This window comes from Schistocerca americana, chromosome 3 (genome assembly GCF_021461395.2).
Source record: "Schistocerca americana isolate TAMUIC-IGC-003095 chromosome 3, iqSchAmer2.1, whole genome shotgun sequence".
Taxonomy (NCBI): Eukaryota; Metazoa; Arthropoda; class Insecta; order Orthoptera; family Acrididae; genus Schistocerca; species Schistocerca americana.
In genome coordinates, this window is record NC_060121.1 from 367,708,219 (window position 1) to 367,726,376 (window position 18,158).

Below are 18,158 nucleotides of genomic sequence, written 5' to 3' on the forward strand. Positions count from 1 at the left end.
TCAGAAAAAGACTGCAACACACATAAAGCGAAATGTATCATTTCGAAATGAAATAAGATACTACATTACACTTCTATTATGAGGCTTGCTAGACTCTGCAAATTCTTCCAACGTATAACACTTTCCCTATAAGAGAGGAAGCTTAAATTTCTTTTACATGTATTTATGCACGTAATTTTCATCATGGAAGTGTTTTGAGGACGAAACTGCAACCTTGGTAATTAGTAAAAATGCCAATGGTCAAAAGCGGGAATATTATCCTTAAAAATACAGCACAAAAAGAATCATCGGTAGACAAATTGTTTGATTCGAAGAATAACTACTGGATGGTGCACGGAAATGATTTTGAAAGCTACTTGAGATAGACAGAATCATTATGTCTTTTGACATGAAAAGTCGTTCTACATGGCTCATTCCTGTTCTCATCATACGTAAATGACAAGTCGTCCGTGTTTCTTCCTGTGAAGCCATTTGTATGTCGATGACCTTACTTACAAGTAAGACCTGAATATCGATAGTGTCATTGTCCTGAATATTGACAATATGTCTTGAATGTTTAGAAAGGAGCAAAACATGGGACTTAAACCAAATGCGACGAATTCCCGACTAATATTAGTATCTCATCAGAAAGTAATTATTTTTTTGAAAGAAATCTCTGTCATTTGACTGTTAAGTGTTCATTTATTTTACACCATCATGATTTCGGTCTCTGTCTGTGACATGTTATTGTCAAAAAAGCACATATCTGGTCTTATAGAACAGTTGTCGTATTACAGGATACGAGTACATATCGAGGATATATAATATAGCTGACTACGTACACAATGAGAAACCATTAACATACAGTATGGTGTAGTTATCAGCTAATATATTCCTGTGACTTGTATTCATCACTAACTTCTACTCGTCAACTGACATCATCATGTCAATAATGCCGGTCACAGGAATAATATACTAGCTGTTAAATACGCATAGGATATGTTAATGGTTTTCAATTGCGCATAATGTCACCCATATTATGTATCTTCGATATGTACTAGTATCCTGTAATACGACAACTGATCTACAAGACCAGAAATACGTTTTTCCGACGATGACACGTCAGAGACAGGTCAGACATATTTTTACATCCCAGCGTGCACTTGAGAACGGCTACAAGGTGTGAAATAAATGAACAATTAACTGTACATTCTGTATGACTGTGGTCCCACGCGGAAGAATAATGAGAAAGTAATTATCTTATCTGCTATCCTAATGCGCCCATCCATAAAAATAAAAAAAATATTTCGCGAACTCTTTCTCTCTGAACTCGCGAAATCTGCGAGTCGGCCGTGGACCCCCTGGAGGATGGAAGACAATTTCAGCAAGGCCAGACTGTCGATTGTTATCGGCAGCTGCCGTCTTTCATAGGCGGAATTATCAGTTTACCATAGGCGTCAGATATTTTACGGCAGCATTTTTGCTATCGTAATAGCTGATCGGCAATTGCTACTTCCAAAATATAGTGCGTACGGTGTCATTACTTTGCGGCACGTTTACTTTAGATCAGTCAGCTAAAAGTTAGCGGAGGAGGAGCTGAGGGAAGAAAGGGACTTATCATATTTGTAATTTCAGTGTTATAATTCCTCCTCTCTCTAGGATAAATGAGTAAATGTTATTTGTTACATATGATTAGAAAAAAGAAGAGGAGATGGAATAAAACTTAGCGAAGAGAACAAATTTTCTTTGGATTAACGCAATCTCCAATTGCTTGTCTACTGATAATAAAGTGATGAGTGTCCATGAAATGAAATGTAAATATTTCAGCACTAGTATTGGCGAAAAAGAGCAGTATTTATTTAAATGGGCCGGGCTTTGAAAACCAAATTCTGAAAATGACGCAGGTTCTTTTTTTATTGATCATGCCGTAGGTATGTATGGCCGCAGCGATTGCGCCGATCAGTAGCATCACCGTATTAGTAACACCAAGTCGGTTTCACACCCGATTACACTGGAAGAGTGCAGGACCATTAATAGTGAATCAAGATCGTAATGAACGAGTGACAGAGTCTTCTTATCTACTGCACTTCGAGGTACTTCATAATGTTCGAATACAGTATATGTTCTAAAACCCTACTGCAAATCGACGTTAGTGATATAGGCCTGTAATTCAGCGGATTACTCCCACTTCCCTTTTTGGGTATTTGTGTGACTTGAGCAATTTTCCAGTCTTTAGGTACGTACATTTCTGTGAGCGAGTGGTTGCATATAATTGCTAAATATGGAGCTATTTTATCAGCATACTCTGAGAGGAACCTGACTGGTATATAATCTGGACCGGAGGAATTGCCTTTATTACGTGATTTAAGCTGCCTTGTTACACCGAGGATATCCACTTCTGTGTTTCTCATCTTGGCAGTTGTTCTTGATTGGAATTCAGGAATATTTACTTCGTCTTCTTTGGTGAAAAAGTTTCGGAAAACCGTGTTTAATAACTCGGCTTTAGTGCCACTGTCATCAGTGACTTCACTGTTGTTATCGCGCAGAGAAGGTATTGATTGTGTCTTGCCACTGGTGTGCTTTATGTATGACCAGAATCTCATTGGGTTTTCTGCCAGATTTCGAGACAGAATTTCGTTATGGAAATTATTAAAAGCATCTCGCATTGAAGTACGCGCCATATTTCGAACTTCTGTAAAACTTTGCCAATCTTGGGGATTTTGCGTTCTTTTAAATTTGGCATGCTTTTTTCCTTGCTTCTGCAACAACGATCTGACCCGTTTTGTGTACCATGGGGGATCAGTACCATCACTTATTGATTTATGTGGTATATATCTCTCAATTGCTGTTGATACTATTCCTGCCGGCAGGAGTGGCCGAGCGGTTCTGGGCGCTACAGTCTGGAACCGCGCGACCGCTACGGTCGCAGGTTCGAATCCTGCCTCGGGCATGGGTGTGTGTGTTGTCCTTAGGTTAGTTAGGTTTAAGTATTTCTGAGTTCTAGGGGACTGATAACCTAAGAAGTTGAGTCCCATAGTGCTCAGAGCCATTTGAACCATTTGATACTAACCCTCTGACAACATACCACAACTTTTCTACACTTACATGTTCAGATCGGAAGGAGTGAAGACTGTCTTTTAAAAAGGCGTTAAGAGCATTTTTATCTGCTTTTTTAAATAGATATACTTTGCGTTCTTCTTGCGACGTCGGCGTGTATACCTGAACTATTGTTCTTGCCGTCGATGTGCTGCCGATTCCGATCTTATAACTGAACTGTTCACAGTATCTCTCCTCTTCCTTATCTTCTTATTCATAGCCAATCCTATTCATGTTATACCATTTTCTACATCTGTAGATTTTACCACACGAGGCCATACTGAAATGTAACGCCTTCGAATTTTCAATGTAAAACCCTTAAGGCTTTTTAAATAAACGAATGTTATTAACATCCTACATCTTTATTCTTCATGTCTACATATTTATTCCTCGACACAGTCATGCTGGCGACGAACATATTTCTTCCAGTGAAAGACGAGTTGTTGATATCGTCACTGTAGATTGTTTCAGTTTGCTGTCGAAGTCATAACCTTACCCCTGCTTACACCGCTTCTTCACTACCAAACTGAAGTCCTCGAAGGTGCTCTTAAGTTTTGGAAACAAATGAAAATCAAAGGGGGACAAGTCGGGATGACGAATGATCCATGACAACGAACCCGAGGCGTCTTTTTGGATTAGACGGCAGCACTAATCGAGGAGGCCAATTCAAGCTCCCTAAAGTTGCGTCCATACTCATTGCAAAACTCATAGGGACTTAAACACGCAACAGAAGTTCAAGAAGAAACATTCATAGCTTTATTGCAGTTACGCTCAGCATTAATGCTGTTAAAATACTACCACGTCAACAGCAACAAAATATTTTTAGTATCATTATAGAGGCAATACAGGTGCTTTATCATCTAAATAAGACACACCGCCGAACAAAAGGACTTGAAAAAGTAGACATCCTGGCCAAGGAAGCTGTATGCATTGGTTCAGTGAAATATGATGAAAGGACACCTGAAGACACTCTTCACAACAAAAGGATTATAATCAGGGCTCGATGGAATGAAGATCTCCAACAGTCTCAAGAAATTAAAGGGAGACACTATGCCGCGGTGGTGCCTAATTTCCCAAACCCTCCTCGGCACCAAAACTGCAGATGCAACATAAAAATATAGTAACAACGGCACGACTTCGCTTCAATCACGGAAAAATCTCTACCGCCTCAGCGTGGTCACATCACCTTCAAGTGAATGCGGCACTGAGGAAGATGATAATCACGTTTACTTAGGCTGCCACAGAAGGTTTCAAGAAACCACGAAACTATTACAGCGTCTGATGATCCTTGGAAATGCCTTGCATACAAACATTCAAACCTTTTTAGCAACAAAAACTAAAAAGTGCATAAACTGCTATACTATTTTATCATAAAGGACAAATAATAACAGAGAAACACAGTTTTTTGTGCATTGTAGTATATTAATATTGTTTAACCGTATGCACCAAAATTTAGCTTATGCCGATGGTGTGTGTATACTGTCTAGAAGTTTGAAAGAAATGGGCCGGCCGCATTGACCGAGCGGTTCTAGGCGCTACAGTCTGGAACTGCGCTACCGCTACGGTCGCAGGTTCGAATCCTGCCTCGGGCATGAATGTGTGTGATGTCCTTAGGTTAGTTAGGGTTAACTAGTTCTAAGTTCTAGGGGACTTATGAGCTCAGAAGTTAAGCCCCATAGTGCTCAGAGCCATTTGAACTATTTTTTTGAAAGAAATGGAAGAAGGATTTGGCAGACTGGAAAAGGAGGCATAACAGTTGGGGCTTAGAGTAAACAACACGAAAACATAGTATTTCTTTGCTTCCAGGAAAAATGCTGTTGTTAAAGAGAAATTTATTGAGTTGAACAGAGGCACTTATGAGAGATGTGAGAAGTTCCAATACCTGGCAGTGCTCGTTACGAAGGATAGCAGAATAAGAGAAGATATAAAATCTAGGATTGCTGCAGGAAATAGAGCTTATTGGGCCCTGGTCAAGATCTTTTAGTCGCGTAGCTTGAGTAGAGAATCGAAGGTGACTATCTAACGAACAGTCATAAGACCAGTGGTAATGTATGGCTCAGAAACATGGACAATGACTGTAGCAGAAGAAGAGCTCTTGTGAAGATGGGAGAGGAAAATATTAAGAAAGACTTTAGGAGCCATGTATGAGGCGGAGCAATGGACCAATGAACTATTGAGAAGATGGGAGAAGAAAATATTAAGGAAGATTTTAGGAGCCGTGTATTAGGCGGAGCAGTGGTGGATAAGGAGAAACGAGGAATTGAAAGAACTGTATGGAAATCCTGACTTGGTGACTGAAATTAAGTGTAACAGATTGAGATGGCTGGGCCATGTAGAGCGAATGTCGGAGCATCGAGCTGTCAAGAAGGTTTACACAGGAAATCCATGTGGCAAAAGGAGCAAAGGGAGACCCCGGAAACGATGCCTGGAAGATATGGAAAATGATTTGAGAAAGATTAGAGTCAGGAGATGGAGGAAACGAGCAGAAAATCGTCAGGATTGGGCTGTGATCATCAGAGACACCAAGGCCCTACATGAGCTTGTAATGGTACTTGAATTACGTAACCATTACGGCACTTCACCTGAACCTCTCGATACCAATAATATTCTGCTGTGCTTCTGTTAACTACTTAACATATTTCTGAGACAACATTCAGATTTGATTTCATCTGTGATACATCGATATGTTTATATTGCAATGATATTATTGTTATGTGTATTCTTTCTTTTGTCACTATGATCTTTGATGTACTTGTAACTCTGATTTTTGGGCGCGTAAGCGATTATTAGTTAGTTGTTAGAGAGTCGAACCTTGAAAAAAGTCAAGTCTAGGACGTCATGTTGGAAAGACACATATTGTAGTCAGCTTATAAAATGTGAACTTTAACAGTGACTGTGTGGAAGATGTTTTCAGTTATGTTTGGTATTGTGAAGTGATGTTTTATGTGTTCCGTGATATTGCAATAAAAGCAATTAAAAGGAAGCGTAACTTAAATTCGGAATGCTGATTATTTTTTTACGTCACCATTGTCCTGCAAAAGTGTAATCTTCAGGAATGGTTTGTGAAGCGCATCTACAAAACTTTTGAATATAGCAGAATAAAACCTAGGCCTCTTTGCATCCGAGCTTGGAATCATCACCACCTAGATTTTCGACGATTGAGTCATGATTTTACAACGAGACCAGCGTGGGAAACACGAAAAGATGAGTGCCTAGTTTATTTATTATTACATGAAATGACTTTATTAACTGTGCTCTAATGACACCTGCCACATAATAACTTTGTTGTTGCCCGATAATGCAGTATTTAACAGCGTGAGCAACACCAAAATCATTATTAAATTTTGACCTTTGTTGTGGTAGGGTTGTTCGAGGCTGTAGCGCCAAGGAGTAAGTATACTAATATGTTAATTTGCTTATATCGTTTACTTAAGTTCAGTTTAAATGGATGTCACATATAATTGTAGCTATTTAGAATCTGAGGCTGGATGTATAGGTGATAACCAAAAGCCGTTAATGAATTTAAAAAACCCAAGGCGTCGGGCTGTCGCAGATGTCGAAGCGATCTATCGTAGTCTGCCATTGACTTGCTGTAGGAGTGGGTGCCCCGCGTGTGAATGAACTCGTCGAATTCGAATCTCGATTACAGCATGCTGTTTCTCACGCACCGACATAGTTACGTTGCACACCGCCATGTTACACGCAACAATGCGCAGCCCTCTAGCGGTAGAGGGCTGCAAATATGTAGACACGAAGAATAAAGATGTAGAATGTTAATAACGTTCGTTTAGTTTAAAAAGATTTAAGGGGTTTCACATGAAAAATTCTAAGGCGTTACATTTCTATACGACCTCGTAGGGTAAAATCTACAGATGTGGAAGTGATGTAACAGTAGTAGGATTCGTTATGCATAGAAAGATAGGGCAGAGGGGAGGTACTGCGAACAGTTCAGTTACAACGTTGTTGTCATCAGAAACGAAAACACATCGACGGTGGCAATAGCTCAGGTAAACACGCCGACATCACAGGCAAAAGATGAAGAGATAGAGGAAGCAGACGAAGATACTGAAAGGGTAATTCACTATGTGAAGAGAGATAATAACCTAATAATCAGGGGGGATTGGGACGCTGTTGTAGGGATAGGAATAGATCAGAGAGTTACCAGAGAATGTGAGCTTGGATGTACGGATGGGAGAGGCGAGCGGTCGATGACTTCTACGAGAAATGTAGGACGTCACAGAACGACGTGACCAGCCTAAGGCCCAAGGTGCAGCTCCACAACGCCTCCAAGTGACCACTCCTGCAGGCAGAATAACGAGTTCTTGGTATCACATTGTTTTTGTCTTCAGTCCGAAGGCTTATCTGCACTAATCTAACCTCTGCAAGTCGCTTCATTTCTACTTATCTGCTGCAACCTCCATGCATTTGAATTTGCTTGCTGTTGGCAAGCCTTGTTCTCGATAAACACTTCTTCCATTCCACACTTCCCTGCATTACGAAACCCCCTGCCTCAGGATGCGTCCTATCAATCGATCCCTTGTTTTAACTGGTTATTCCATAATTCTTCCTCCCTAATAACGTTCAGTATCTCTTTAATTGTACAGTTTATCTTCAGCATTCCTCTGTTGCACGACGCTTCAAACGTTTCTTTCCTCTTCTTGTTTCAGCCGCTTATAGTCCACCTTTCACTCCCGTGTTAAGCTACAATCCAGACACATACTTTCAGAAAATCCTGACATTTAAATTTACGTTCGATGTAAACAGATTTCTCTTTTTCAGAAACGCTTTTCTTGCTACTGTCAGTCCGCATTTCGTAATCCTTCTACTACGGTCATCATTAGTTACGTTACTGCCCAAATAGCAAAACTCATTTACTATTTTTACTGTCTCATTTCTTATTGAAATTCCCTCGGTATCACCTAAACTAATTTGAGTACATTCCATTACCCTTGTTTTACTTTTCTTCCTGCCTCGCGATGACTGGGTGTTGTGTGATGTCCTTAGGTTAGTTAGGTTTAAGTAGTTCTAAGTTCTAGGGGACTGATGACCATAGATGTTAAGTCCCATAGTGCTCAGAGCCATTTGAACCATTTTTTTTTTTTTTTTTTACTTTTCTTCATTCTCATCTTACGGCTTTCCAAGACACTATCTACTCCGTTAAATTGTTCTTCAAAATCCTTTACTAGGTGCATTTTATCCTCTAACATTAAAATTTCGAAGTTTGTAAACTAATGTATTTTTTCTTGTGTCTCGGATCGATACCAGAAGGAACATCCGAAGAAGGAAAGCAAACAGAAATGGACATCACACAAGTGAAAGAACCGCCCGTAATGCTAGGTCTTTGCCGAAGTTTGGGAGAAGAGGTATTCACTTTAAGGAGATTGGACTGTGTCCTATAAAATGCGGCAAGTGAAATTTGCGCCCAGAAAAGATTGAGGGTAAGTCCACTAATCCCCGTGTCCGAACTCACAGTTGTTGCGTAGACAGCAGAGTTCCTTCGCTTCTCCTATCATTTTGTATATCATGATTTTGATGTTAAGCATCTTGCTTTTCTTTTTCGTCATGTTCTTCATCATTTTCGACCTCGTTAATTCTTAACCCATATTCAGTAATAAGTAAATCGCACGTTCCATTCAACAGAAGTATTCCATACTCCTGGTCAGGATTGTTGTCAGTTAATATCAGCATTGGTATCCGCTGAAATTGCGCTTTTATACCCCCTACGAAATTATCTTCTTAGTTGTTTCTTCAACGTGCGAGGTAAACTACATTTTAACAAGAAGCTGTCATTCTTAGACATCCTCTGTCAGAGTTCAAGTGTAGTAGCTGACTTCGTCTATTTGAACTATAAAAATAGTTATAGCAGAAGTTAATCGTCATCATTGTGTGTCTTAGCACTAAGAAATGTGAAGTAATCTCAAGTTTAAATCAATGATGTCATGTCCATCACTGAAACAGACTACATCTTCAACCAATTTCAAAGTACCGGATGTGCTCCTAGTGTAACATGGCACTGGCTAAATGATGTGTACACCAAGCGCCACTAAAACAAAAACAAGCTCCCGGCTCTGATATGGATAAAAAAGTAGACGGCTAGCCATGGTACTGCGGCAATGTAGGCTGGTCACGACGGAGGGCTCACTGGGGATAACAGTCGCCATAATTCTGCATGAGGATTCCGCCAACAGGCCGGACGTAAATTACGCGGTGTGGGGTACAACGCTGGCGGCTGATGTTGGAAGGGGACGGAGGAAACAGAAATGGACATCACACAAGTGAAAGAACCGCCCGTAATGCTAGGCCTTTGCCGAAGTTTGGGAGAAGAGGTGTTCACTTTAAGGAGATTGGACTGTGCCCTATAAAATGCGGCAAGTGAAATTCGCGCCCAGAAAAGATCGAGGGTAAGTCCACTGATCCCCTTGTCCGAACTCTGTAATTTGCGCGGCAGATAGAAGATCCGGAGGCTCTCACGTGGTGTTCTGCTGAAGAGGACCGGATATGCTCAAACAAGAATTGTAATGCCAAAACTTTTGCTATGTGAAGTGATCATAATCTATTTTATTTTCGCTCAGATGCAGTCATAGAAACTTTACTTACGATCAAGTCTTAAAAAAAAATTAAAATTAAATAAAAAATGTTAAAGTGTGTGTGAAATCTTAAGGGACTTAACTGCTAAGGTCATCAGTCCCTAAGCTTAAACACTACTTAACCTAAATTATCCTAAGGACAAACACACACACCCATGCCCGAGGGAAGACTCGAACCTCCGCCGTAACCAGCCGCCCAGTCCATGACTGCAGCGCCCTGGACCGCGCTGGCAGTCTTCAAAAACTACAATGCTTCCAAATAAGAACCAAATTTGAAATCAGAATTTTAGAACTGTTTCTCTTCAACTCGACAAAGGATACTTTAAAATAAATATAAAATAAGATACAGTCCGCACCCGTGGATCAGCATACGATTCATGTAATGCACGTAAGATGCGTTGACATAGTAACTACAATGGTTGGTCAATAAGTAATTCAATACATTTTTTTCTCGTCCTATTTTGGTTGAAAAAAAGGCGGAATTTGTTATGGGACATCGTGCAATATTCCCGCTTCAGCCCGTACAGTTTCATGAAGTTCCGATTGGTGGCGGCACCTTCAAAATGGCCTCTGTAACAGACGTGCGTTTCAAGCAGAGAACTGTGATTGTATTTCTTTTGGTGGAAAACTAGAGCATCGCAGATATTCATAGGCGCTTCAAGAGTGCCTAGCTAGCCTGGGGAGGTAACCAAAGCAAGGTGAGTCGTTGGGCGAGGGTCTGTCATCAGCGCAACAAGGTTGCGCAAACCTGTCCGATGGCCTGCGTGCAGGCCGACCGCACACAGCTGTGTTGGAACGTGCTGACACTCTCATTCCAGGTGATTGATGGATCACAATTAAAGACTTCGCTGCACAAAAGGACGTCTGTGTCGCCAGTGCTGACACACTCGTTCACCATTTGTGTTACTCAAAAGTGAGTGCGCGCTGGTTTCCTCGCCGCCTATCAGATGATAATAAAGACCATGTGAATAACAACCAAGGCCTCACGCACATCTGTGCATCCGAGAGGAGCTCACAAAATTTCATTGAACTGTTGTTCGTCAACCACTGTACTTCCCGTGTCTCGCTCCCTCTGGCTTTCATCTATTTGGAATAATGAAGGATGCACTTAGCAGGAACCAGCTCGGTGATGATGGCGGGGTTAGTGGAGCACGTTGGCTCCGACGTCGACCATTAGATTGGTGCCACACGGCATACAGGCCCTCCCAGCAAGATGGCGTAAGGCCATCGCATTGAACGGAGATTATGGTGAAAAACTGGGTTTTGTAGCCAAAATAATGGGGAATAATATGGTGTAGTGCAATCTTGAATAAAACCAACATGCTTTCAGAAAAAAATTGTTGCATCATTTATTCAATGCCCCTCGTGAAAGGCCAGGATTGGGGAAGTATGTAGGTTACTTAAGATAGACATAGCCTTCCTCCTCCTCTTCCTGGCGCTACATGGACGTATCCACTATATGTAACTTCAAAATATGTAAACACTCTTTTTTATATTCATTATTCCGCATACCTTTGTCATCATTGCCAAGTGGAGGACAATGAGCGTTATAAATTTGTGTATTAAATAAGAAATGCTTTAAAAGGAGATAGTATGCATCATGAAATAATTTAGATGATGGCAAACAAAAAACGTTTCGAGATGACAATGTATAAATTAATTTTTCGTATTAGGACAGAGATCCTAAAGGCAGGGAAGGCATGATTTAAATATTAAAACAAATAGTATCAGTGCAATATGTATACATGAGAGCGAATATTGCAAATGTTATGTCAGTCACTGGTGGTGCTCTTCTTCCGGCTGTATATGTTTACGTTGCTGGTCATTTTAATGGCGGCTTCGACGGGACACAGCACCTCGCTGCGGGTATATGGAACATCTCTATGTTACGAGGAAGCTCGAGGAGGAGGTGCCGCAGCCTTAACACGTCTGAACATTTGTCCATGTCGTTTTGAAGGTCTGGTGGACTTTTCCTACTGTCTTCTGTATAAGGTATGGCTGGAGAATGAGAGTTTTGTTTTTTGGTATGTTTTTGAATTTTATTCTTAGTACCCTATTAAGAGTATTGTATGTGTTATTTTTGGAGTTAGTGAGTGGTAATATTATAATTATGCTTTTAGTTAACATGATTGTGGTCTGTATTAATAATGAGATCAGATGAAATGGTGAAGTGTCTGTTTTGTTGTAGAGTGGTTGTGTGTGTTTTTGTAGGACAGATGTGATGGATGGCATGTTTGTGTCTTGGTGTACGTGTGTGTAATGGGATCAGATGAAATGGTGAAGTGTCTGTTTTGTTGTAGGGTTGTTGTGCGTGTTTTTGTAGGACAGATGTGATGAATGGCATGTTTGTGTCATGGTGTACGTGTGTGTTCGAAACGAACCAGGGTGCATCTGTAATGAGTCTAAGTGCTTTGGTCTGAAGCGCTTCTAGTCCGCGCAGGTGAGTATCAAAAGCCATATCCCAGACTTCACAGCCATACAAGACAGTGCGAAGTACTATGATCTTCTAAATTAACAGTTTGGCTTTGGTTATGGACCCTTGCCGCTGAGTGATGGGTACAACTAATGAAGCCATGGAAAACGCTGATGAATGCATCGGAAATATGTAAGTTCCAAAGTAGTTTGTGGTCAATTTAGTGGCCCAAATATTTTACCGATTAACACCAGGGGAGGTGTCGCTCTTCTAGAGAGGACTCACGATTACGAGGTCTCCTCCTATTAGTGAATATGATAGCGTTGCATTTCTCGGGATTAATTTTAATTTTCCAGAAGTTGCACCACAGAGTAATTTGCTCAAGGTGCTGCTGTAGGCGCATGACGGTGTAATTGTAATTTGGATGACTGGAATAGATAGAAGTACCATCTGCGAAAGGTGCGAGATGAGTGTTGTCTTGTTTGGGAGTGTCATTAGTGCGGCTGTTGTTAAAATATCGATATATCGATACCTCACACAGGAAATATGGATAAATGTATGTATTTCCTCTCCCGTTACATCGATATGTCGATATAAAAATGGGAATATCAAACAGCGATATTTGTATTTTATGTTTATTTTTTCGCAATTTTTGGTAATGTTTGACACTGTTCTTTTGAAATTGTAGTAGAACATAATTTACCTTCCCTATGTGAAGGAGTGTTCGTACCATTTGAGCTTTCATCACGTCCAGTATTTCTCTTTGTGTGAAGGAAGTACAGGTGACGCAAAATAAGAAGTCCGATTGGACTTGGGGGTGGCGGTGTGAATGGAATAACGTGTTAGGAAATAGCACACCAGTTGCATTTAAAAAAAATTTTTAACGCAACTAGTGTGCTAATTCCTCAGATCGGCATTTTCAAACACAGTTACTGAAAATGATGAACAAAAATCCATATGACGAGATTGGTCTTTGCGGCAGCTGGAGGCGTGTGAGGGGAAAGCTGACGTAAGCGGCGCTCGGCGCTACCAACAAAAAACGCAACGTTTAGCATCACCTCGCAGTTTTCCTACATCAGCGTACAAAAAGGTACAGAAAGTCTAATAATGAATCAATATTTAAATATACAGATTTAAAACAGTCAGTATATTTACAATGTGCACCCGATATTTTTATTGGCCAATATGTCGATTCTTTTTTCTTCGATATAGCGATAAGTTTTGTCGATATATCGATGGTGGTAATGATATTTTTTTAAAATATAGGTACATCGGATTCCTGATACCTTTAAAAATATCATCAGTCCTAGCCATTAGTATAAATACTATATAGATGGGGCCCAGAACAGAACCCTGGGGTACCCCTACTTTTATTGGTTTAATGTTACTTTTTCAGTTGTCTAAGCTAACAAAACATTTCATACTGCCTAAGAAAAATGCAAGAACTTTGGTTATGTGGAGGGGTCACTCGATCTCATTATGTTTGTGTATTATGCCGTCATGCGATATCCAAGAAAACAGTTCACGTTCTGTGTTGTTCTGCCTTGGCATTACAGATTCGCTCAATCACCCACGTGGCGTGGGCTGCTGTGATATGACCGACACGAAAGCCAAATTGCTCAGGGATGGTGATTTGCCTGTCGTTGAGGAAGGATTGCAATGACATGAGGATTTAGTGTTTCAGGATTTTACTGAGGAAGTTTAGAAGGGATACGGGTCTTCGGGGTAAAGGTGGCTCACTCCGAGTAGGTAGTTTCCTGGAATACTGGATCCAAACTTTCCTGGGTGCAGTTTTCACACAGCCAGAGAGAGCTGCTCCTCCACTCGCAGGCACCGCGCCGAGCCCCTGCTGCGGCTGTGCTCCCCCCACGTGGCTCGGCCTGGCCTCGCCTCGCCTCCTCCCTCCCCCCCCCCCCTTTCCCTCCCCCGCAGCACTGTGCGGCGCCGTGCGGTGGGTCGCTCCCGCGCCGCGGCGCCCGCCTTCGTTAGCCGTAATTGCCCTGTTTATTACTGACGGCAGTAAAACTGTTCCGATAATGCCGGCCCCCTTTACCGACTCGCCGATTATTATTCGCCATAAAGTAATTTCCCCAGATGGCGGCGCGATATGCTAATGCCATGCAAATCGGCGCGCCTCGCTGCGGCGCCGCCCTTGAATGGTCGCTTCCTGGACACACCTCCCACTCCACTCCCGGTCCGCTCCCACTACCCCGCTGGAACGCTCGCGATATGGTCCCCGTGTGCCCGCCTGCGCCATTGTATCACTTTCTCAAAAACTCAGTAAGTCGTCCCTTTAAAAGGGCACGCTGGTCACTTTGGACTGCTATAGATGGTGTAGAATTGAACCAGGTAGTTACGTGGCTCTCCACCAGTGACATAAATTATAACGGTCAAGCGGTTTGATAAATCTGGTAAAAAAGCCTGAAAAAATATTTGTTCAGTAAACAGCTCCACGTACTTTTCGACATAGTCCCGTCTGAGTGATATACACTCGACCCAGCCATCCTTCCGATTTTTCATCGATCGCAGAAACAGGTTCAGCCAAACTCTGCAAAATACTCATTGACTGCGCCTATCACTTCCTCATTTGGAGAAAATTTCTCCCCACAAGCCAAAGTTTCAATTTAGGGAACACGAAGAAGTCATTTGGGGTTTAGCCTGGTGAATAGAGTGGATGAGGAACCCATTCAGAAGGCCGGAGTGGCCGAGCGGTTCTAGGCTCTACAGTCTGGAGCTGCGCGACCGCTACGGTCGCAGGTTCGAATTCTGCCTCGGGAATGGATGTGGATGATGTGCTTACGTTAGTTGGGTTTAAGTAGTTCTAATTTCTGGCGGACTGATGACCTCGGAAGTTACGTCCCATAGTGCTCAGAGCCATTTGAACCATTTTTGAACCCATTCAAACACCAGTTCCTGCACTTCTGCCATTGTTATCGCTTATGTGTGGGATGGTGCAGTATCCTGGCATAAGAGAACTTTTTTGCGTGCCAACCTTCTTCTTTTTTCAGCGAACGCAACTTTGAACCGATCCAACAACGAAGCTTAATAGGGTCTACTTATGATTTGGCTTCTTTCCAAGTGATGAGGATTATTCCTTAAGTATGTCAAAAAACAGTGACATCACCATATTAACTTACAAAATGGTCTTTGCCTTCTTCAGTGCGCTTTCATCAGACATAGCATATTGACTATGGTGTGTAATGATGGATCTAGGTTTCATCAACAGTTACAAATCGGCGCGAGAAGTCTTGCAGATTGCCATTACACATTGCCAGACAATGTATTGAAGCGTCGAGCCGTATGTCTTCAGTCGTCTGTGAACAATCGCGGCACCCATCTCGCTCACAGCTTTTTCATAGCCAATTATCCATGCAAAATATTACGCACACACTCATTTGAGATGCTTACCGTCTCAGCAGTGTGACACATTGGTTTTCTTTGTGGTGACCTCAACCAGATGGCCATAGTCCGCTTCGTCTTCGGTACTTGTTCGACCATTTTTAAATTCATTAATTCGGAAGTGAATGATCCTCAGTGATTCTGTAGAGTCCGTTTTGTTATGATTTGTGGGGCAGTCGAGACTTTCAAATGAAGAAGGTCTAATAACAGCAAGAAATTCCGTTTCCTCCTGTTTCAATGGCAGTCGGCACACTGACCAATTCAGATGGCAGTCAACAATGAACTGTTGATTAAGTTTTATATAAGATCCTTGGAATAATCAAGATTACTAGCCATGAAGATGCAACAAAAATGTTACATTATTTCATGGAAATTTACCAGACTTACCAAACCACCCTCGTATGTGGCAGCCAGTTGTGTGAAGTCACCGCAGTAAGATGGGTGCATGTGGAGATATGACAAAATACCGCCGGTCGCTGTGGCCGAGCGGTTCTAGGCGCTTCAGTCCGGAACCGAGCTGCTGCTACGGTCGCAAGTTCGAATCCTGCCTCGGGCTTGGATGTATATGATGTCCTTAGGTTAGTTACGTTTAAGTAGTTCTAAGTCTAGGGGACTGATGACCGCAGATGTTAAGTCCCATAGTGCTTAGAGCCATCTGAACCATTTGACAAAATACCGGGAAAGAGCTGTCGTATTTGGACGTGCCCATGACCACACCGTGAATGTAGGTTTCAGGTTTATTGGTCTATCAACGTGGTCTGTCCAACTGTCCAAAGTGTAGACAAAGAATGGTGTGCCAGTGTTAGCCATGCAACAAGGCCTAAGAACAGTGTTCGAGAAAACGTGCTAACCTACACGGAATGGACACGAGGGTCAGGTTGTCAATGACAGTTGTAAAGCTGCATCAACTGCTGCCATGCGCATCTCGACCAGTCTCCGAGCGAACATTGTTACGGGAACTGCAGGCAATAGACATCTGTAGTCAGGAACGTAGAAAAAAGGTCTTAGCTCACAATGCCACCTAAAGCTGCCCGTCTTCAGTGGGCGAAACAACACAGAAAGTAGACAGTAGCTGACCGGAGAAGTGCATTGTGGTACAACGAATCTCGATTCGAAGGGCTGAAGCGGTCGAATGCGCCGACGGCCCAATGGGGTGTTTAACCCGCAACGTACAGAGGGTAAAGTTCAGACAGCATTTTCGTCCACTCACTCAAGACTAGCGTCAACACGAACCTGAATTTTCACCTGGACATTCTCGCTGACCAAGTGCTGCCATTTCTTGTACATCTCCATGATGAGTACGAGGTGTGGCTACAAAACAGCAGGACTGTTGCTGTCGCCAAGAACGCAAGCGTCGAAGATGAACGACCAATAGCTGTGAAGCGTGAAGGCTTTGCATGCGCGATCTCTGGACCTGTAGACAAATCAGCGTTGCCTTGGCCTTCCTTTGTGTAAGAGATGTTATTTTGTTTTACCAAGGAAAGGAAAAGTGTAATAATAGAGCAAAGAACTGTTGTGATTTTCATACCAAATTTGAAAAAAACTGCTACTGAAACCTATATTTTACTAAAATTTTTGAGTGGTTCAAGCGTTTGCTGGCGGGAAAACCGCGAAGATGACTCACGCCCTGGACCCTTTCAGCATAAAAACGGATGAAAGTATCAATAAAGTAGGTAATCTGATTTTATTTGACCGTCGATTTAGTATGCGGCCGAGCGAGTAGTCGGAAGTGTCAGAGAATGGGTTAGGCAAATTTTGCGTAACGAATTTAACATGAGAAAAGTGTGCGCGAAAGTAGTGCCGAAAATTCTCAAGATCGAACAAAAAGAAGCTTGTGAAAGGTGCTTGTACTGACACTATAAATACCGTTGAAAATGACCCAAATTTATTCGAAGTGTGAGAACTTGTGACGGACCTTGGTTCTTTTCACTCACGATCCGGAAACTAAGGGCCAATCCATGCATTGAAAGGGACCGAAAACAGCTCGAATAAGCAAATCAAGATTCAAAACGATGATGATTACTTTTTCTCGATATTCATGGAATTGTGTGTCTTCACTGGATTCCGGAACTATTAACTATCATTATTACCGTGAGCAAGAACAAATCATGGATTCTGCATCAAGACAACGCACCGGCTCACACCACATATTCTGTTAAGAGGTTTCTAGCGACGTACAACATCCCAGTGTTCCACCACCCACATTATTCGCCTTATCCAGCACTATGTGACTTGTATTTCTTCTCCAAGGTAAACTGTGCATTTAAAGGAAAATATTTCAGTCCGTTGAAACAGTGAAAGAAACAGCGGCACGTGTCATCAAGGGGCTCACAGAGGAAGACTTCCAGCATTGTTCCTATCAAAGGAAAATTCCATGGATCATTGTGAGGATAGGGAAATGGAGTATATTGAGGGTGACAATAACTAAATATACATGTTTTTGAAATAAAATGTTTTACAGCAATAGATCCGGTATTTTATAGCCACATCTCTTATACTGTTAGCACCCCTGCCTTCCAAGATGACAACAGTCGCATTCACAGGGCTGCGTACATACATTCCTGATTTGACGAATAATCACGCACCCTATTAGACCCCGGCTGTCCCTCTCTTAACGCCGTAGAAAATGTCCAGCGCTATATGGAACTCCAGGTGCTACAGCGATCAGCATTCCTTGCAATTTG